Below are 23016 nucleotides of genomic sequence, written 5' to 3'. Positions count from 1 at the left end.
TCTGTGTGGCAGCAACAGGCAACGGTGGTGCAGCTGGCACAAACTGTATTGGCTGTTGTGCGGCTGGCATGGCCTGGGCATGCTGCAGAGCTCCTTGTTCATTCTGCTCTTGTCTAAATGGCCGTGGTCTTTCTTGTGTTTTACCTATGGCGATATTATGTTTTAAAACTGGACAATCGTGTACATAATGACCTGGCTTTTTACAATAATTGCATGTCCCTTTTACAGGTCCTGCTGAATCGGAATGTGTCATACCCTTTTTATGTCCTTCAGCTGGAACTGTCTGGGAAACTAACATTTTCATTTTCGTGTCTTTCATGCGTCTGTGTTCATGTTCTTGTTCCTCTCTAATTCTATTATGATGGTACTGTAACATTTGTAACATTTGTGATGGGGTGTTACCTTGCCAGGTACTCTCGAATTTTAATACTCTATTCTTTACTGGTGGCAGGGCATTTTCTACTAATTTTGTTACAAACAGATGTGGGTATGATTCGCTACTTGCTTTTATGCCACTATTTATACCAAAACATTTTTCAAATCGGGCATAGTAATCACTAGTGTCTTCATCTTGCTTCTGTTTACATGCTGAAATTGTACCCCAATCTTCCTTTTTCGTAGTTAATAAACGTGGCAGTACCTGTACTAATAAACCTGGCAGTGCTTTAGTTTTATCCCCAAGTCCTGCTCCTGCAGTTCGGGCCTTTTCTTCCGCTTCTAACACTGACCATTCTATCTTTTGGTCTCCTACCTCCCACTCTTTTTCCTTGAGTTTCTCATAAATACCAGCAGGCATCAATACCTTTAATATTGTCATAATGTCGGGATAGGTATACTCTCCCATGAGTAACATGTCTTTAATTTCTCGGTGAAAACCCGCTGGATCTTTGTCATGACTGGGTACCACTTTCTTCATTTGTAATAATTCTATTTTCGATATGGGCGTATATACAAATACGCGCTTGAACTCGTTGTCCTCGCCTTTTATTGGGTGCACTTCTCGTAAGGGATTCTGTCTATCCATGTGATACGTGGTTCTTTCCTTGACGGGCAATGAGACATGCTCTGCGCATACAAAAAGAATATACTGCTTTCTTGATTCTAGAATTTCTTTAATTAATTTAGTACCTGCACCTCTCCATTTATTCATAAGCAATTCAGTCAGTATGTCAGGTAAGGGACCAGGGTCCGAATGCTGACTTCGATATAGTATAATGAGTTGTTGAATCATATAAATCCCAGCTAACCTCTGTTCATCTGGGGTAAGATTCAAAAATATGCGTACTACTGTATCATCACTATATTTTCCGGGACTGTCCACCCAATGGACAGCTGCCCTGGCTAAATCTTGTTCATCCATAGAATCGAGAAAATGATAACCCCTTCGTTCTCGGAGTAGTTTGTCGGCGGTTTGGAACGAATGCTCGTTAGACCTTATATTAATTATAGGTATTTGGAAATTCCTGTTATTATCTGGACATATCGGACGTATTGAGTCAGTAAGACGTCTATTATTATTACAAGATCTTCCTCTACCTACATAGGCTATGGTGTCTGACTGTCCTGTGGGCAGTCCTGACCCTTCTTCCTCGCTTTGTTCGAACTCGTCTACCTCTAATCTCTCTTCGTGTAGGCGTTCTATTTCTTTACGGATCTTTCGGCACATGGCTATTATACAATTTTGTTTATCATGTCTCCCTTCTGATATATTCTGGCTCCATCTTGTAAGAATTTGCATTGCTTCCGGGTCTACCCCCGGTCGGTCTTGATTTCTGATCACACAGTTTATGAGGAAACGTAACAGTTCCCCCTGTATCTCTACTTTCTGGTATTCCATAGCTCTGTTAATACATTCTGGATCTCGCCCTGTTTGGACAAAATGATATATTTTATCTAGATGCGCAGTCATTCCTGGTAACTTTCCTAAATACACTGCGGCTCGTCTGATACGCAATGATGCCAGGGTCATTTCGTCCTCTTTACCGGGCACAGGGTCATATCTGCAATCTATAAGAAGTTCCTTCAGCGTACGGGCACTTATGAGTTTGGGTGTACGTGAATGTGCTGACTCTTGAAAAGTAAGTTTATTTATTCTGGGTGGCGTAGAAAAGATATTGGTAGCACCTCCCGTGGCCCCATCTGGGGTGTCGGGTGTGAAAGGATTCGTCGAACGTGACACAGCAACTACAGGTGTGGACACAGCTATAGAAGTAGCTGTAGGAGCGGATGCAGAAACAGATGTGCTTGCCAGAACTTGTGACTCGATTTGTTGCTGTAGGGATACGGGTGCTGGATCTTGGCGTTGGACCTCCCTGGTATGCGGTCTATGCGGGGCGGAATTAGCATATTCGGGAGCTGCGTCATCTAAATATGAGGAAAGAAAAACATCTTCTGCGGTTCTAGGATGCCCCTTAGGATGTACCTTTATTGGGAACAATGGGGGTGGCAAGTCTTTCGGTATTTCTGGAGTAGCCTTAGGTAATCCTTCGGCCAGAAGGGGATACATACCATTCATAAGGGCGTTTCTTTGTCTGTCTACTTGTTCTGATTTCACTCGGATACCTTCCTCAATTAATAGATTTTCTCGAACTTTATTTGAACTTTCTTTATTCTTTTCTTCCTGTCTACGTGCTTTTTCTGTGCGTCTATGAGATTCTTTACGCCATAACTCAACGGCGTCTTTCTGTGACTGTCTGACTTTCCTTTTCCATAACTCTTCCTCGACTTTCATGATGCACTCTGCATCCCAGGTTCCCGCTGCGGGCCACCTCTGACTTTCTGGTAATCCCTTGGTGTAGTCTACCCATAAATCAAGAAATAATATAGCGTCTAAGCCATGTTTGTGATACATGAAGTGCCCTGGAGTGTCCCTAGGAGGAATAGGGACGGCTTCTTCGAGAACCCCTTTTCTAGTAGTGATCTGTCTTAATTTCGAAAAGAGCGGCATATTGACAACTGATCCGATACTTAATCTTGAACACACTTAATACAAAAGCACAGTTATGAACAACCATTCATACCACAATATGCAGGACGTTTAACACATTAAACATTAAACATTAAAACATTTTTAACCTTTAAAATAACCAACAATGATGATCGTCTGCATAACTAATCACCAAGCTTTAATTCTTGACAATAACTAGATACTTCGGAATACTTGATATACTGCTAAACAGTACAGATACACTGCTAAAACAGTGCAGACCGGATTTGTGTACCCAAACCCGTCTTGACCGGCACAACCTATGTGCACGTCAGAAATGCCTCCCCAGCAATGGTACTCACCGGGTAGCTTCGGAAACGGAAGGCCTCGGTAACTTGAACTTGAACCGGACTGGACTGGACTCGACTCGTCGGACACTGGGCTTGACTTCGAACTGGTGGGTCTCTGTATACCTCGGATCTTGCTCTCTCAGCTAGGCTCTGGTCGGGATACTTCGCACTTCTCACCGCCTCGTCTGGGTGTTGATCGCAGTCTCAGTCGCCCCCGCTTGACCGGAGGGAGATACAGGAAATCCTGCTGGTACGCGTTATTGTCCGTCCAGCTGTGGCAGGAGACCGGGCCTGCAACGCACCGCCGGCGCGTGAGATGAGAAAGTGTCCCTGTTCGGGCGCCATTCATGTGGTAAATAATTTTCCTTTACCTGGACTTAATTTGATACAGAAACATAATTAAATAGCTCAGTAAAATGAGAGGCAGAATCCGTGGTATTAGAGGTTCGGAATGGGCTTTATTCCAATGATCGATTATAATCGGTTGCTCCAAGTTCCATCACCACGGAGGTTCAGGAAGTGAAGTACATACTTTATTGACAAGACGTAACCTTTATAGTACATACATTACAATGAAGCGAATGCAATAGGCGTAACAATTGATAAGGAAAATGACGATTTATCTGCGTAACCAAAAAATGGGTGTAATAAGGAGTAAAAAGGAACATAATTGGTTATGATGTCACATATAGGTGGATCTATAAGATAATACTTGGCATAGATGCGTGCGCAGCAGTATGACGTGTGATTGACGTGCAACTAGAGGGAGAAAGGGACTTGACATTTAGCTCTACATGTGGAGACAAAAGTCTGGGGTTATGTCAACCTAATCCCAAATCATATCTAATATCCTATGTTTAAAGAACTGTGTTATCCAAAAAGAAAGGTCTCTTAGGATAGAATCTTATTCTATACTGACTATACTGACTAGTGCGTGTACAAGCGTCTAAGTGTCTACACTAAATGCGAGGGGGTAGGAATATTCCATGGTAACAGGGCTATGAATTACTTGCATAAAGACAGAGAAGCCGGGCCCTTTGCTCGGTAGCTGGAAGAATGTTTACTTAAACTACTAGACAGGAATGCATTGGGCAGGGAACGGAGCAGATAATTTCGAAGGTGAAATACAGTTTTTGGCAGAGAATAGGCTGATGTCAGGCATCGTGAGCCGCGCAGAGGATGAGACAAAGTTCATGGTCACAGATGCAGGCTCGGACTGGAGCTTCAGAGACAGAAAGCAAGAAAAGCTTGATGACAGAATCAGGGCCTACTTGCCTGGACTGTAAAATGGCATAAGTGAACCATACAAAGCCGGTGGCCTTTCATATTTAGGAATGGAATATCCGGCCTATTCATGGCGGATCTGACAGAGGGCATGTTGACGGTGGACGCACATGTATTTGCGTCTTCATAACTGGAACTGGAGGGAACATACATGTACTTGTGACATGCACATAGAACCGTTGGGGTCCAAGATAGGGGACATAACTGATCGGGAAAATCCATATTTCCACAACAGACAAGGGCTCATGAAACCTGATGAGGGATGTATTAGTCAGACAAGGGCTCATGAGACCTAATAAGTGTTCTTACTCATTGAAACTAGTGGATCTCAGCTCTCTAGCGTCTGAGAGAGGCATCTGTGTCAGGAGTTCTATCTGCCTCTCTGCACCATCGACCTCTAGTGGCTGCCCAATTTGCCCAAGTCTCAGGCTAAGCCTGGGCAGCCTTAGATATGGGCACGGTTGTTTCAATGGTAGGATGGGCTCCCGTGGTGTAAAGCAAGGTGTCATTAGGTCTGGTGGCTCAGTGTACTAATGAGTCCACAGTAGGGGCCTCTGTTTCACCTCATGGTGACAGGTTTAAATCCTGGCAGGTCCACTCAGCCTTTCATCCTTCTGAGGTCGATAAAATGAGTACGCTGGGGAACAATAAACATCTGTTATTCAGTATCAAGATACTCTTCAGGTGAAGGGCGTGGCTTGATCGCCCGCAGGATTGTGAAGCCCTGCACAGTGATGGAGACCTTCCCTTATTACAGGCAGCGGCACCGGAGCAAGACGCTTCTAGACTCAGGCAACAGGTGGAGAGGAGGTCTTTTGCTTTTTTAAGGCTTTTTTCAGGCTGTTAACCTCGTTGCTATTCTTCCGTGTTGCGCACCTCAGCATCGGCGGTTACGGACGCCATGTTGTCCCTCTAGTGCGCGTCGGCCGGCTTCCTCAGCCCAGCTGATTTAATATATTCAACAGTGCAATTAATATTGGAGGCAGAGGAATTACCAGAAATTGCTGTTAACTGCTTCTTTGCTCAAATAGAGGACTGTATGCTGAAAAGGCTGGCAAATTCGTTGAATGAACCGCTAATAGCATGGTCTATTAACCTTGTCAGCCATGACTGTTTGTGGGATGTTGCTCGCCAGTAGTCTGTTGACAAGCTACTTTAAATAAATTCCTTTTAACTTTTTATTTTTGAGCAATGAATTGATATACTGGACTGTTTTTGTCTTTCCTCCTTTATAATAATTGCTCTGTGCTCTTTGACCTCATATTGATACTTGTAAATAGCGCACACCCTTCAGCTGTTTTTACTGGTGTGCCATTAAATCTTTTACACAGCCTTTACTGCGTTGTTTCTCTAACACTTATGGAGCCCTCGCCTCCCTCTAATCTTAAGGCTGTCACCTTTCCACAGCTATGCCCACTTCTCGCAAGGACACAAGTGCTCCTTTAAGAGAAAAAAAAAGATCCTGGATCTCCCACAAAGTCTCCTTTGCCTTTGACGTTGGAAGATCTCATTGAAGAAATTAAGCTTTTGAAACCTTTTGTCACGGAGACTAATGTCACACTTCAATTTATTGAGGAAAAGTGGTCCACATTGGAGTCCAGAGTGCCAGATGTTGAACAACGTATAAGTGAAGTACTGGATTCGGCTGCCAGGTTTGATGGTATGTCTAAAGAAATTGCGCTCTTGAAACAAACAGGAGATTTAGAAAATCATATTAGGCACACTAATCTCTGAATTTATGGCATTCCGGAAGGAGTGGAGGGGTCTGACATGCTTGCCTTTCTTGGGGTACACATTCCTAAATTGGTAGGCCTTAAGGAAGGAACACCTCTCAATTTGCAACGTGCTAACCGTATTGCCCCTAAATCAACCAATGCCTCAAGCTCAGACTGCCCCAGAGGTATAATTGTTCTTTTTTTAGAGTCTACTGAGCTTCTTATGGTATTATCAGAGCCTAAGCCAAGAAAACAAATGTTATGGTCGGGTCAGAGAGTTTTTATGTCCCGGGATTTAGCACGTGCAACTGCCGCTCGTCGTAAGGAGGTTTTATCCTTCCGTCCAACTCTACGGTCTATGAATGCGAGATACGGACTTGATCACCCATGCTTCTTTAAAGTGACATACAAGGAACAAACTTTTTCCTTTGACTGACCAGATGACCTGAGGAAATGTATTCTCCAACACAAGGGCGAAGCAATGGATCTTGGGAAAGTTTGATCTCTTTATTTAGAGTCCATTTAATGCTTGAATTGAATTTATGTCTTCTTTAAGGAGTGAAATTTATTGTCATTTCTGATAAAATATTGTTGGTTCATGGTATCTGAGACACTGTTGACAATTTTTTGTTAATCCACCCTCTTGTTTAACCTCGTTATTAATTGTTTCCTCTTTACAGCTGTTTATTCTTTAAACCGGATCCCATTATTTGATGTGTTGTCCCCCAAAATGCCTCCCTTACTAGACCTCCTGTTTCCATGTTATTGTCTTGTTTTGGTAAGATATATATATTTGTGTCATTTATGTGCAATGTACTTCCTTTGTTGTCTTACCTATATGGTTGTTTGATGGGTCACAGTTACATGAACAGCTGCTATGCTAGTTATTTATCTATTTATTCATTTTCTTCTTCTCTTAATTGTGTATATTCTCTGCTTCCTCTCTCTTATGATGAATGTCTCCATTGCTATTTCTATTCATCCTATTCAACTTTAGTCTGCTGTCCATCTTCAGTTGTGGCCTTCTCCGCCCTCCCATCACATTCTTCTCACGTTTGATGTGTCTTACTTTCTTCATGACTGAAGCTCATTGGCTTTTTGTCATCTTTATTGTTTATATCAGAGTCAATGTAAATTTTTTTACTCTCATTTCTTCTTTCTTCTTTTCTTTTCTTTCTTGTATCTTTTCTTTCTTTCTTTTTCCTGGTTTCATTATGCACTATAGATTTTCATTGTTTATGAATGTTACTTCATTTCTTAAGCTGTATGCATTCAGATGTTTGTTATTCTAGGTTCCTTTCATAGTGGTTACTGTTTAAAATGTATGTTAATGGACTGCAGTGGAAAATTACCTTAAAGTTATTTCCTGGAATGTCAAGGGATTGCGTAATCCTATTAAAAAACAGCATATTCTCACCCATTTAGCAAGACTTAAATGTAATATCGCTCTATTACAAGAGACACATTTACTTGACAAAGATTTAAACTCACTGAGTAAAAACTGGGTTGGTGAGGTTTTTGTTCCCAAGCCCATGATCATAAAAATGAGGTTATTATATTTGTCCACAAGTCTCTTTCTTTGGTAATAGAAAAAGTAGAAAGAGATGTGGCCGCTCGATGGGTATTAATACATGTCACTATTCACCTTACACCTGTTTCCATTCTTAACATTTATGGTCCTACTGGCATTGACGTACATTTTTGGGAACAAATGGTAGTTGTTTTACTCTCAGATTCAAATGTAAATCTAATAGGTGGGGATTTTAATCAGATTGTAGACCCCTTTCTGGATAAAAAATCTCAAGTTAAATATGTTCCTAATAAAATGCAGAAACCATTTCTACGATCTATTGACTCCCGAGGGCTGGTTGATGCTTGGAGATTATGTTCCCGGACACTTTGGAATATACCTTTTATTCACCAACTCATAAATCCCAATCCAGAGTTGATTATTGATTTCTCCCCCCCCTACTGACCTCACTCATGCATGCTGAAATGTGGTCTATTTTAATTTCAGATCACGCACCGGTTTTAATAATTTGGATTTATTACCGAAGACCTCTAAGTCTAAAAGATGGCACTTTAACAATAGCTTATTGAAAGATAAGGACTTTGTGCAGAATTTCAAATGTTTTCTACAGGACTTTTTTTGCATAATATTACACCTGATATCTAATTTCATGTAGTTTGGGATGCTTTTAAGGCTTCTGCATGTGGTCATATAATCAATTATGTCATGGCCAGAAAGAAAAAAACGTAATAAGGAGTCCTCACTACTGCTTCATTCTATTAAACAGTTGGAACATATATTTTTTTCTCCACCAATAATGATAAGGTGCTCTAGAGTTTGATGAATGCTAAATTTGAATTTAATAGGAGATCAACGGAGGAGGCTGTTAAAAAATTAACTCCAACTTTTATGGTGGAATAAAGCTGGCAAGTTACTTGCCAAGTAGCTAAAAGCGAAATCTCAAAAGTCTAAAATAATAAAGATTATAGACGAAAGTTGACCTCCTCATGTCAAAAGCAATGACATTTTGAAGTGTTTTTATAACTATTACATGAATCTTTACACACCGGATCATTTTCCTTCAGACAAGGGATTTGATTCCTACTTTCACTCTCTCCCGCCAAGACGGCAACAGTCACAAGACCTTTCCTTTTTAGAAGAGCCTCTATCACTTTCTGAACTAAAGTCTGCCCTTAATGCATTACCCAAAGATAAAGCACCTGGTCCGGATGGTTTTTCTGATAAATTCTATTCCTGTTTTTCACATCTCTTACTCCCGCATTTACTTACCTTCTATCAGTGTTGTCTCTCGCAAAATGAAGCTAAGGGGACTTTTTGGAGGCTATGATTTGTTTGATTCTCCAAAAAGATAAGGATCTCTCTTTATGTGCCAATTACAGACCCATTTCCCTCATTAATTTAGATTGCAAGCTTTTTGCCAAAATGTTCTCTAATAGAATTTCTCCGCTAATCCCAGATATAGTTGGACTTGAACAGACTGGATTTGTTTATGGAAGACACATGACTGTAAATTCTAGGGTATTTTTGGATATTTTACATGTGGCTTCCATTGGCAATATGCCTATGGCTGCTGTAACTTTGGATGCCGAAAAGGCATTTGACCTTGTTAATTGGAAGTTCATGATAAGGGCTCTGAAATGGCATGGGTTTAGTCCAACTTTTCGTAAATAAATAGCTATTTTGTATTCTTCTCCGATGACATCTGGTTTTCTAAACGGCACTCAATCTTCATATTTTCCTCTTTTGCGGGGCACCAGACAGGGATGTCCTTTATCTCCTTTGCTTTTTGTTTTATCCTCAGAACCTTTTTTGAACACATTATGAAGTTCAGCAACATTCCAGGGTTTTCAACATAAAGACACTGAGATTAAATTCTCAGCATATGCTGATGATGTGATGCTGTATGTCGCTGAACCGTAATCTTCAATACCGGCTTTTACTAATACTTTATCAGTTTATTCTAAACTGTCTGGATATAAATTGCATTTTTCAAAATCTGAAGTGCTCCCCCTTAATAAGTATTGTTTGAAGAATATTTTTGATGGCACGGGGTTTAAATGGTCTCCATACTTTATTAAATGTTTGGGAATTAAATACTCTCCTTCTATGTCAAAGACAATTCAGATAAATCTGGAAGATGTCTGTAGGAAAGTAGGATCTGCTTCTTATGGTTCCCTCCACTTTTTGCTTGATGTCTCACTGTTTTTGACTAGTCTGACTGGCTTCCTGCTAATCAGGACCCCAGTCTATCTGCTTTCTCCCTTAAATTGACATACATGTACTTTAGTACACTCCAGATTGGATACTGGGGTACCCATATCAGTCCCTAGTATATGGTATACTATGTACCCAGGGCATAGGGACCGCAGAGGCCTCCCAGGGGCTGAAGCATGTTTTATGCCACCCATGAGAGGCCATGCAAAATGAAACTACTGCAGTCTGTGTAAGATGTTGCTTGTACCACTTACTTTAGATAAAGGTTCACTATATCTAATGGTCATAACACGTAAAACGTATAAATCACCCCTATAGCAGGCCTTAACAAACCTGAAGGCAGGGTGCTGGGTTTTATTTGAGAGGGTGCCCCTCTGCAGCCTTCGGAGACCATTCTCCCGGGTTGTATGTGACTCAGCCGAACATATAGGTAGAGGTTCATTATAACCTCGTGGTAAATGCTATCTCGAAAACAGCTACATAGAAACATATCGTGTTTGGTATCAGACACGTTGGAATCATACCTCCACTCCAGTAACTGGTGTGGGAGGTATGATTCCACCCTTCAGAAGCGAGCTTCGTGGGGTCACCGGTCTATCCGGTACCAGCCTTCTTGACCCGGACAGCACAAAATGGATGCTGCCAGCCAGAGACACATTTCGGCCCTCCTGCTGCTGAGCCAAGCTCGAGCAGGGGAAGGCAGCACAATAGGCCTCCTGTCACAGGGAGGTGTGACCACCTCCCAGACAGGGTTTAGTGTATTGGGGCTGGGTGGGTGCACTCTGAGAGTGCCTGAAAGTCACTCTGAAGAGCAAGCACGGACTCCAGTGTCCTTGGGAGAGCTGAGAGAGCCTGCCCCATCCAATCCTGGCGCTTCTCTCATGCTGCTTAACAGCTTGAGAGCAGCATCTGAACTGGTTAGCGGAGTTGGCTGGGATCCGTGCTGAATAAGAGGAGAATACCTGGACCGGATTGAGGATGAGCAGCAAGGTACGTGAAACTTTAATTTTACTTTTACTTTATTTACTGTGCACTAAATTGCTGACATGCATTGTAGTGTCCTGCTGGGCACGTTCTAGTGTCTCAGCGGGCACTGGTTTTACAAGCCACTCCTTCAAAGGCTGTCCACACACACATTCCACACCCATCCACCACAGGTGCCACGAGGACCGTGGGTCTGTTAATAAAAGGGCCCGAGTGCTCATGGCCAGTTAACTAAGCATCCCCAGTGTGTCTTTGTCATTAATTCTTTAGCATGTGGGCCTAGGGCCCACTACTTCACAACGGCGATGAGTGTTCTGGACCCCACGCGCCGTGCTGCCTGCGGCCATCAGCAGTGAAGGAAGAGGGGAAGCTCCATGAGCACGGCCGCTGCTGCCAGTGGCGTAACAATAACCCCTGCGGCCCCAGGGGGGGCAGCTCTAAGGGGCCACCTCTGGCACGGGCAGTAAACCACAGGCTGAGAGCTCCTGACTGGGTCAGGAAAGTGGGTGGCCCCCTTCATATACATTGCAGGGGGCCCCCTCAAGTTTTGTTATGCCAGTGGCTGCTGCCTGCCAGTGGCAACGTTGCCCCACAAGAGGGTAAACCATGGCATTGCCGGAAGGAGGAGAGAACAGAGACCGACTATCTCCAACATCTTGCCGTGCCGTCCACCTGCAGGGTGACAGTGTGAGACAGGCACCACTATCTGCAGGGTGCCGAGGGAAACCAAGAGACTGCACCGACCATGAAGCGGGGGCTAGAGCAATGAGAGGTCGATCGCTGTGCCACACCAACATGGGAAGAGACCCTGCACCCAGGTCTGCAGCGCCCGCAGGTGAGAGGAGCGGTGCACGTCTCAGGAGCAGAGGCCGCAGCCTTGGGAGAGCTTCTGTGGCCAAATCGAGTGACTGCAGCACCAGCTAGGGTGACCAACCGTCCATAAATTTCACGCACCGTCCGTTACTTTAGTACGATGTCTGTAAGGCGTCCGTGTTTTGGGGTCCCGAAATATCAGATGCCTTACAGACATCATATTAAAATCAAATTGGGGAATTTCAGGAAGGTATGCTGTTCCCCTGCTGAGGCCCCATGAGTTTGAAAGTTTCCACTGGGGGCCTCTCGCACTTACCTTTTAATCTGGAGACCGAGGCTTCCTGCAGCAGCCCCTCCCGGACCTCGCAAAGACTGTGGACTGGCCCATTGTCATTCTGAGACTGCAGGCGATTATCACAGATAGTATGACAATGGGCCCTATTGTGGTGACAGCATGAGGTGTGCCTTCTCCCGCACAAATCTGGGTTGCAGAAAGGGCCTGATGTCACTATGCAAAGCTGCGCGCATACTGAAAAACTGTGAAGTGCACAATTGTCTCAAACTTATATAAACATATTTTAACTTGTACTTATTTTGGTTGTCTATTTACTTGTATACTATTGTATGACCTCCTCTGATATGTCTCTAAAACATATCTTTTGTCCCAGATTTTTCTCCTGAATTTTGACCTTCTGTCCTGAATTTTTGTCCTGAATTTTGACCTTCTGTCCTGAATTTTTGTCCTGAATTTTGACCCTTTGTCCTGAATTTTTACACTGACCGTCCTGAATTTGCACCCATGCCAGTTGGTCACCCTAGCACTAGCGCGGACTTACCTCTTTGGGGCGGCCCTGACCAGGTTAATGTGGTGAGAAAAGCCTCTGTGCTGCACTGGAATGGGCAGCCCCAGTCTGCAGTGCACATCCCCACACAGCCTGCAGCTGCAAAGAAAACTGCCCTGGCACAGGCGGTCCTTTTTTTCTTGTTCTCAGACTGCAGTGACGCAGGCACATCGATGTGCACGTGCTCACACTGCTCACTTAGGTTTCAAATAAGAGGGATCAGAGGGGCGTTTTCCGCTCACAAAAGTGAGTGGGAGGTCCAGACTGGTAAAGCGCCCCAACAATGAGACTCTCAAGAAGAATGTTACCAGTAGTTCCTCAGAGGAAAGAGAAGAGTGGAGGTGAATCGACAAGAGAGCCTAAAAGGACTGCATGTACATTATGTGTAAAGTGGGTAATCCTTTTGTTGGATATTAATGCCCTCACACACCCTTTCAGGTGTCATGCTTCATCATCTGGGCTGCTCCTCGTCGGGCCGGCGGTGCAATGCCTAACGGGCTCCCTAAAAGGGGCACTTTATCGGAGTTCTTTTAATCCAACAGCCGTCTGGTGAAGTGCGGGTATGTGGGCCTGATTATTGTAGATACAAAAAGTGATTTAAAACAGGGTCGAAAGTACCAGTATGGGAAATCAATTTATTCTAAAGGTCTCCTTCCCTGATTAAAAAGTGTGTGTGGCACTCGGTAGAGTGTAATGTCTCTAATTAGAGTGCATGGGATTGGTGGTCAACATGTTTCTCGCTCTGAGCTCGTGCGCTCGCGATTCGTCAGGACCTATAAAACTATCTACAATGATACGAGGGGACTATACAAGATATTGGTCTCCTAGTCACAGTGAGTCATGTGAACAAAAATTTGTTAGAATACCTGTCATGGTCTGGTGCTACCTGTAAAAAAGGACGGTAGATTAAGTTGATCATTGTTGAGACATATATAGCCACAGGTAAAAGAAAAAACATATCAAACAGAAAGGCTTTCAAGGTGATTCATCTCCATCATAGTTGAAAGGGAACAGTGGTGACTGCTGGTGCTTGAGCGTCAGAAAACTGCTCCTAAAAGGTGGTGTCCCATCAAGGTGAACTATAGTGACTATACACCTATGTGGAAAATTTAAAAACAATAAAAGCGGCAGAAAACATCGTTGGACTCACCCTATTCAGTAGGACTGTGGACCACAACAGTGCTTGGTGGACTCAGCGTAAGGCGAAGGACCTCTAAAAGTAGGTCTAAACTAAAGGGTAATAACGAACTTAAATGATGTAGTAATCACAGCTGATACATTTGGGGACATAAGGAACAGTCAAGATCCAGACATTCACTAACTAATTAACCCCACGAACAGGCTGTGATCCGGAGGGACGTGAAATGAATATCAGGTAAAGTCTCATACGAACGAAGGCTGTCGACTCGCATGCCTAGGGTCTAGTGTGTGTCGGTGATATCCCAGGTATACGTAACAGGCGTGGTGTTCCTTGCTAGTGGACCAAGTAAATGCAGAGTTACGATTAAGGGTGGGGAGTCAACCAAACCGCCGTTGTTACACAAGGGGTAGATAGCCTGGCGTTAGCGGGGATCCGTAAGCTCGCGCTAACAGTAAGTAAAAATTACAAGGTCTATGCAGGAAAAAGGGTTGGTTTCAGGATTAGAAACAAGAAGACACGAAAAACGTGTACTGTACTTACATCTGCCCCGCTCACGCTCTGTCTCTGGACCTACCCGAGCCACCGAGTCTGGGAGGTGGCGACCTGGATGCTGTGTGGGGATTAAGTGCATCCGGTCACGTCACGTGAATAGGTCACATGATCGGAACCGATTCACTGTCAAGTAGCGAGAGGGTGTTTCAAAACGGGAATTGTATATCAGTAAAATATAGATGCGCCATGCAATCAGTCGACCTGAGAATGTCAGAAATCTATAGATATAAATTAATTTCGATCCTTGTAAGGAAAGAAAGACAACAGTGTCGGCCATCTTGGATTGGGAAGCGCGGTATTTAATAAAGTTAATCTGCATTGTCACAATTGGAAGAAGGGTGGAGGCAGGATGTAAGGACAACCTCAATAGGATGTAGCGACGGGTTGTGGTTGGTAACATGAACCCTGCCAAATCATAAAAAAGCAAATAATTTCAGCAAGTATTCTTTAGTCTTAAGCAGAGATGAGTGTCATGATAAAGGAAGGCAAGGATTGATATATCTGCCAAGAACATGCCAAGCTAAAGCTTGAGGGCTCCCCAGGGAATATCATCATTGAGCCCAATGACATTAGAAGACAGATGGTGTATCCATCTCTGTTCCTTCTTAAAAAGACTGTGTTGGGACAAATGAGGGGTGGCTTCTAGAATCAGCCATTTGACAGAGTCTGGGGAGTGTTGTTTCTCTAGAAAATGGGCACTGATCTTGGTGTTCTGTTTATGGCACCGAAAATTGCTGCGGTGTTCAGAGATTCGCAATTTTATCGGTCTGGTCGTCATCCCTATGTAGTACAGGTTGCAGGGACATGTAAGGAGATATATGCAATAGTTAGTGTTGCAGTTTGTATGTGACCTCAATTCCCAGGTGAAAGTAGTATTGAGCGTGACGGTTTTATGTACAGATGTAAACGTACAGGCGGTACACATACCACACGGAAAGTGTCCTTTTACTGCAGGTAATTGCCAAAGTGTGCTCTGTGTGGGTTTGATTTTGGATCTAGGTCTGGTTTGTATCACCAAATCTTTAATATTTTTGGTGCGTCTGTATGCAAACCTAGGTGGTTCAAGGTTCATTTTCCCAGTATTAAGGATATTCCAATGTTTCTTTAAAACCTTAGTTACTTGATTGGTGTTAGGTGAGAAAGTTGTGACACAGGTAAGGATGTCAGAAACAGTTGTGGTATTCTCTCTGGGTTCCAAAAGGGCTTCTCTGTTGTTATTCTTCGCCCGTTTTTTGGACTTAGTGATACTTTTCAGTGGGTATTGTCTTTCTCTTAATTTACGGGAAAGAATTTCTGCTTCACTTTTAAAAGTATCAATAGTGCTGCAGTTTCTCCTCAATCTAAGAAACTGGCCAAAAGGCAAATTCTCCTTGAGAGCTCTCGGGTGATGACTGGTAAAATGCAGCAGGCTATTGCGATCAGTGCTTTTCTTGTAGAGAGTCGTAGAAAGAATACCCTCGGTCAACATGATGGTTAAATCGAGGAATGCGATCTGTGAGGGGGATGCTGTGATTGTGAAGTTAAGGTGGGGATTCAAAAGGTTGAGCCATGTATAGAATGCTTCATAGCTCCTAGAATCTCCTGACCAAAAAATCAAAATATCATCTATGAATCGTCTCCATAGTAGAATGTTGTGACGGTATGGATTTGTATCACAGAAAATATGTATCCCCTCAAACCAGGCCATGTATAAACAGGCCAGGCTCGGAGCAAAGGTACTTCCCATGGAAGTACCTTGGGTCTGATGGTATAATTGGCCTTTGAACTCGAAAAAGTTTTCTGTCAGGGCTAAGGTGGCACATTCAATGATGAAGGACACTGGGGTTGGCGATTCCCAAGGTTCACCTCCAAGTACTTCCTCAATCACTTCAAGAGTTGCCCTTTGTGGAATGTTAGTATAAAGGCCTTCAACATCTAGAGTGATGAGGAAGTTGATGTTGTGGGTATCCTCGGTTTGGTCCAGTAGGCGTAAAACGTCCGTCGTGTCTTGTATGTATGACGGTGTGCGTTTTACTAGAGGTTGCAGGAAATGATCGCAAAACTGCGATAAGGGTTCAAGAACTGAGTTAATGCCCGATACTATGGGGCGTCCAGGTACTGGAGTGACCCCCTTGTGAATCTTTGGTAGAACATAGAAATAGGGGGTCCTCTGTTCTTTTTGAATTAAGAAGGAAGCCTCCTTCTCACTTAACCAACCGTTGCTCTCTGCTGAGTCAACCAGACCAGTAATAGTTGTTTTTAGACGTTGAGTGGGGTTGTTCGGAATCGGCGTATAGTACTTCCTATTGCCCAATTGACGCAAACACTCGGTGTCATAATCAGTAGTTGTCATTATGACAGTGGCCCCACCTTTGTCGGCCTGTTTGATGGTAATGGTCGGGTCGTCGGCCAGCGTTGTGATAGCAAGCCTCTCTGCTCTGCTGAGGTTGTTGAATTGCTTATGTGTGGGAATGGTTTTAATATCCTTAAGTACTGCCTGCTCATATGTAAGTACTTCATTTGGTATCATCCCTGAGTGGGGAGTAAAGGTTGAGGGGTTGCGTAAACCTGAGTCATTGTCCGGTATGTAGTCTTTGCCCTCAAAGAAAAATCTCAACCGGATCTTGCGAAAGAATTGATGTAATTCGCAAGTTTGGGTGAAAAGGTCTACTCTGGGGGTGGGGACAAATCCTAGTCCTTTCTGGAGGACAGTGTCCTCTGTGACTGTCAATTGTCTGGATGACAAATTGACAACTAAGTTTGTTTCCTGGTGTGACTCCTGGTTTCCACTCCCCGTTGTGGTGGTTCTTCCCATTGTACTCTTTTCTCTTGTGGGGCCCCTCTTCTTCGCCCTCGCCCTCTGCCCCAACCTCTGCCTAAAAAAGGTGAGGGCTGGTTCATGCCCTGAGGTGCAAATTGAGGTAAACCATGAGGGCCAAATTGAGGGGGGCCCTGTGGGTACATAGGGTATTGCCAGAAAGCTGGTCCCTGATAGGGTGTTGGTGGAAAGTAATTATATCCACGTCTACCTTTCTTCCCTCTGGCCTGATTAGGTCTCATATTCTCAGTACTAGAGTCACTGTTGGTAGAGGATCCTCTCCTTGAGGAATCCGAATCAATGTCTGATGAGTAGTTGGTATTAGGCGGGACATAGTCTGCTTTAAGGTAGGGGTAGACTTTTTCCTTGTCAAAGCGTTTGATGTCTTTTTGGAGCTTTGTAACTTTCTGTTTCATTAAGTATTCTCTATGTTCGGCTATCTCATTGTTGAGCTCAGTTAATTTCGATTTATACTGGGAGCCAGGATTGTTTTGTTTGAGATTACTTTTCATCGTCTGGATGCGTGTAAGTAACTCGTCTGCCAATCTCTTCGCAGTGTTCACAATCAGAATGAGCAGGTCCCTTGTGCACTTCCACGATATCTGAGACCATTCGACTTTAAATTGCCCATCCTCCCAGAAAATTCTGGGAAAATTCTTCACTACGAGGCCATTAGGAGAGATGTTGGCCCTGAAGTACTCTGTCATAAGCGCACCATGTAGTGTGATGCGTACCCATTCTCTTTTCATATCTGAGAGTGATTGCCACTCAGCTGATTGGCTGCCAGTGGCCAGTTCGTGGTCGAGACCCAGTATGGACGGGGTCCGGAGAATTTCTGCTGCTTGATCATCCCCATAGCTCAAACCCTGTCCCTCCATGGATGGACGGGTAGGTAGGAGGATGGGATGTAAAAAACAGTTACACAATGGGTAACCGTAGAGCTCTCCCAGGGAGGAGAGGGAAAAGATAAGACGGGGGATAGAGCAAATCTCACCCACCAATAAGAGAATCCCACGGGGGTTTAAGCCGTACAGAACATAGGTTTCAAATAAGAGGGATCAGAGGGGCGTTTTCCGCCCACAAAAGTGAGTGGGAGGTCCAGACTGGTAAAGCGCCCCAACAATGAGACTCTCAAGAAGAATGTTACCAGTAGTTCCTCAGAGGAAAGAGAAGAGTGGAGGTGAATCGACAAGAGAGCCTAAAAGGACTGCATGTACATTATGTGTAAAGTGGGTAATCCTTTTGTTGGATATTAATGCCCTCACACACCCTTTCAGGTGTCATGCTTCATCATCTGGGCTGCTCCTCGTCGGGCCGGCGGTGCAATGCCTAACGGGCTCCCTAAAAGGGGCACTTTATCGGAGTTCTTTTAATCCAACAGCCGTCTGGTGAAGTGCGGGTATGTGGGCCTGATTATTGTAGATACAAAAAGTGATTTAAAACAGGGTCGAAAGTACCAGTATGGGAAATCAATTTATTCTAAAGGTCTCCTTCCCTGATTAAAAAGTGTGTGTGGCACTCGGTAGAGTGTAATGTCTCTAATTAGAGTGCATGGGATTGGTGGTCAACATGTTTCTCGCTCTGAGCTCGTGCGCTCGCGATTCGTCAGGACCTATAAAACTATCTACAATGATACGAGGGGACTATACAAGATATTGGTCTCCTAGTCACAGTGAGTCATGTGAACAAAAATTTGTTAGAATACCTGTCATGGTCTGGTGCTACCTGTAAAAAAGGACGGTAGATTAAGTTGATCATTGTTGAGACATATATAGCCACAGGTAAAAGAAAAAACATATCAAACAGAAAGGCTTTCAAGGTGATTCATCTCCATCATAGTTGAAAGGGAACAGTGGTGACTGCTGGTGCTTGAGCGTCAGAAAACTGCTCCTAAAAGGTGGTGTCCCATCAAGGTGAACTATAGTGACTATACACCTATGTGGAAAATTTAAAAACAATAAAAGCGGCAGAAAACATCGTTGGACTCACCCTATTCAGTAGGACTGTGGACCACAACAGTGCTTGGTGGACTCAGCGTAAGGCGAAGGACCTCTAAAAGTAGGTCTAAACTAAAGGGTAATAACGAACTTAAATGATGTAGTAATCACAGCTGATACATTTGGGGACATAAGGAACAGTCAAGATCCAGACATTCACTAACTAATTAACCCCACGAACAGGCTGTGATCCGGAGGGACGTGAAATGAATATCAGGTAAAGTCTCATACGAACGAAGGCTGTCGACTCGCATGCCTAGGGTCTAGTGTGTGTCGGTGATATCCCAGGTATACGTAACAGGCGTGGTGTTCCTTGCTAGTGGACCAAGTAAATGCAGAGTTACGATTAAGGGTGGGGAGTCAACCAAACCGCCGTTGTTACACAAGGGGTAGATAGCCTGGCGTTAGCGGGGATCCGTAAGCTCGCGCTAACAGTAAGTAAAAATTACAAGGTCTATGCAGGAAAAAGGGTTGGTTTCAGGATTAGAAACACGAAGACACGAAAAACGTGTACTGTACTTACATCTGCCCCGCTCACGCTCTGTCTCTGGACCTACCCGAGCCACCGAGTCTGGGAGGTGGCGACCTGGATGCTGTGTGGGGATTAAGTGCATCCGGTCACGTCACGTGAATAGGTCACATGATCGGAACCGATTCACTGTCAAGTAGCGAGAGGGTGTTTCAAAACGGGAATTGTATATCAGTAAAATATAGATGCGCCATGCAATCAGTCGACCTGAGAATGTCAGAAATCTATAGATATAAATTAATTTCAATCCTTATAAGGAAAGAAAGACAACAGTGTTGGCCATCTTGGATTGGGAAGCGCGGTATTTAATAAAGTTAATCTGCATTGTCACAATTGGAAGAAGGGTGGAGGCAGGATGTAAGGACAACCTCAATAGGATGTAGCGACGGGTTGTGGTTGGTAACATGAACCCTGCCAAATCATAAAAAAGCAAATCATTTCAGCAAGTATTCTTTAGTCTTAAGCAGAGATGAATGTCATGATAAAGGAAGGCAAGGATTGATATATCTGCCAAGAACATGCCAAGCTAAAGCTTGAGGGCTCCCCAGGGAATATCATCATTGAGCCCAATGACATTAGAAGACAGACGGTGTATCCATCTCTGTTCCTTCTTAAAAAGACTGTGTTGGGACAAATGAGGGTTGGCTTCTAGAATCAGCCATTTGACAGAGTCTGGGGAGTGTTGTTTCTCTAGAAAATGGGCACTGATCTTGGTGTTCTGTTTATGGCACCGAAAATTGCTGCGGTGTTCAGAGATTCGCAATTTTATCGGTCTGGTCGTCATCCCTATGTAGTACAGGTTGCAGGGACATGTAAGGAGATATATGCAATTGTTAGTGTTGCAGTTTGTATGTGACCTCAATTCCCAGGTGAAAGTAGTATTGAGCGTGACGGTTTTATGTACAGATGTAAACGTACAGGCGGTACACATACCACACGGAAAGTGTCCTTTTACTGCAGGTAATTGCCAAAGTGTGCTCTGTGTGGGTTTGATTTTGGATCTAGGTCTGGTTTGTATCACCAAATCTTTAATATTTTTGGTGCGTCTGTATGCAAACCTAGGTGGTTCAAGGTTCATTTTCCCAGTATTAAGGATATTCCAATGTTTCTTTAAAACCTTAGTTACTTGATTGGTGTTAGGTGAGAAAGTTGTGACACAGGTAAGGATGTCAGAAACAGTTGTGGTATTCTCTCTGGGTTCCAAAAGGGCTTCTCTGTTGTTATTCTTCGCCCGTTTTTTGGACTTAGTGATACTTTTCAGTGGGTATTGTCTTTCTCTTAATTTACGGGAAATAATTTCTGCTTCACTTTTAAAAGTATCAATAGTGCTGCAGTTTCTCCTCAATCTAAGAAACTGGCCAAAAGGCAAATTCTCCTTGAGAGCTCTCGGGTGATGACTGGTAAAATGCAGCAGGCTATTGCGATCAGTGCTTTTCTTGTAGAGAGTCGTAGAAAGAATACCCTCGGTCAACATGATGGTTAAATCGAGGAATGCGATCTGTGAGGGGGATGCTGTGATTGTGAAGTTAAGGTGGGGATTCAAAAGGTTGAGCCATGTATAGAATGCTTCATAGCTCCTAGAATCTCCTGACCAAAAAATCAAAATATCATCTATGAATCGTCTCCATAGTAGAATGTTGTGACGGTATGGATTCGTATCACAGAAAATATGTATCCCCTCAAACCAGGCCATGTATAAACATAATTACCCACTTTACACATAATGTACATGCAGTCCTTTTAGGCTCCACTCTTCTCTTTCCTCTGAGGAACTACTGGTAACATTCTTCTTGAGAGTCACACTGCTCACTTCTCACAAGCGGAGAAGTTGCAGCATGACGTCATGCCAGGGGATCGTTGTAGGGGAAGAGAAATCCTTTAAAGAGAGTCATTTTCTCTCTGGATTTCCCTTCTCTTTTTGTAACTCAGGAGCAGCAACATTGCCGTGGTGTCAGCAGGGCTTTAAGTGGAAGCTTTTTCAATAACATATAGAAGCCATAGTTGCTGCTTATTTATCTTATGCAACTAACAAGCATTGACAAAGCCAATAGTCCTGACTTGTTGTAGATGTAATGTTGCTGGTTGCATCATCTATCTAGATGCAATGACAGAAACAGCAAAATACAAGTCCAGCAGCACATAATGCTAAGCACAGATTTTTACCCTATGTGTTTGTAAGCCATGCCCTTAATTACATAGGCCACGCCCCTTTGAGAGACCCCCAGTTTTTTCATCTCACTTAAAGCCCTGACTCAGGCCATCAATTGTGCGAAAGTTAAGTCCCCTGCCGCCCAGCATGAATCAAAAAAAGCCCGCAGTGCCCCCGCTTTACTCCACGGAATGCCCGTAGCAGCGAGGGCAGCCTCCCCTCTCTGCAAGTGAGAGCTTCCCTGCCGCAGTTTCAGGAAAGAGCTGAGCCCTGTGAAGAGAACAGCGCTGCAGTGTCACCTACTGGCCATTGTTAGTTACCGCGCCTGTGAAAAAGGAGCATTTTGCAGCACTGAGGAAAGCTCATGTAGCCCACCATTGTTGAGGCGACCACCACGGGCTAAGTTTTGAAAAGTCAAGCCACACTGCTGCCCACACAATAAAGAGGGCGGAGCGACAATGCACAACTGCACCAGTGTGGTGCCAGAGGAGCACTAGCAGCGTATATCCCAGTAAGAGACTGTCAAAGAGAGTGCGACATGCCCCTCCGTGGAGTGCTAATTGTTTGAGAAGAGAGACTGTTAACCCCACAAGGAGCCCCAGGAAGCCCAAATCTGCCCAGCCAAGAGTCCAGCCAATGCAGTCAAGCCATAGGCAGCCAAGCCCAAAGCAGAACAGCTAACAACGCAACATGCCCAGCTTCAGCAGAGTCAAGCACACCACTGTGTTTTTTCACCCGCTTTGCCCCTGCATAAACCATACTGCTCTCCTGAAGGAGAAGGAGAGAAATGAGTGGTGCACCCCTGGTGGCAAGAGGCCACCACAGCAAGAAAGAGCAGCAAGCACACAAGGAGCCAGCAGAGGGCACCCTTTAAAGAGACGCTGCTGCTGATGCCATGAGGATGAAGACTGGCACTGCTCCCCACAGAGAGACAAGTAAGGAGCCTCCTGCCATCTACCCACACGCATTCCAACGCCAAGCGGCTGCGAAGTCCGCCAGTCATCCTCACTCCAGGCGAGTCATCGCCACCTGTCATCCAGCTCATGGCCATGGCAAGCACATCCATCAGCGCCACGGGCATCACCATAACCACCAAAGGAGTATCTGACCACCCACGTGGAGCCGAACCCCTACAAACCACCAACACACCCACAGGAGAAAAGCTCTACAGTGGATTCCACCGACGCTCCTG

Source organism: Triturus cristatus, chromosome 12 (assembly GCF_964204655.1).
Source record: "Triturus cristatus chromosome 12, aTriCri1.1, whole genome shotgun sequence".
Classification (NCBI taxonomy): Eukaryota; Metazoa; Chordata; class Amphibia; order Caudata; family Salamandridae; genus Triturus; species Triturus cristatus.
The sequence above is the reverse complement of the archived record's forward strand: the minus strand, read 5'-3'. Positions refer to the sequence as shown.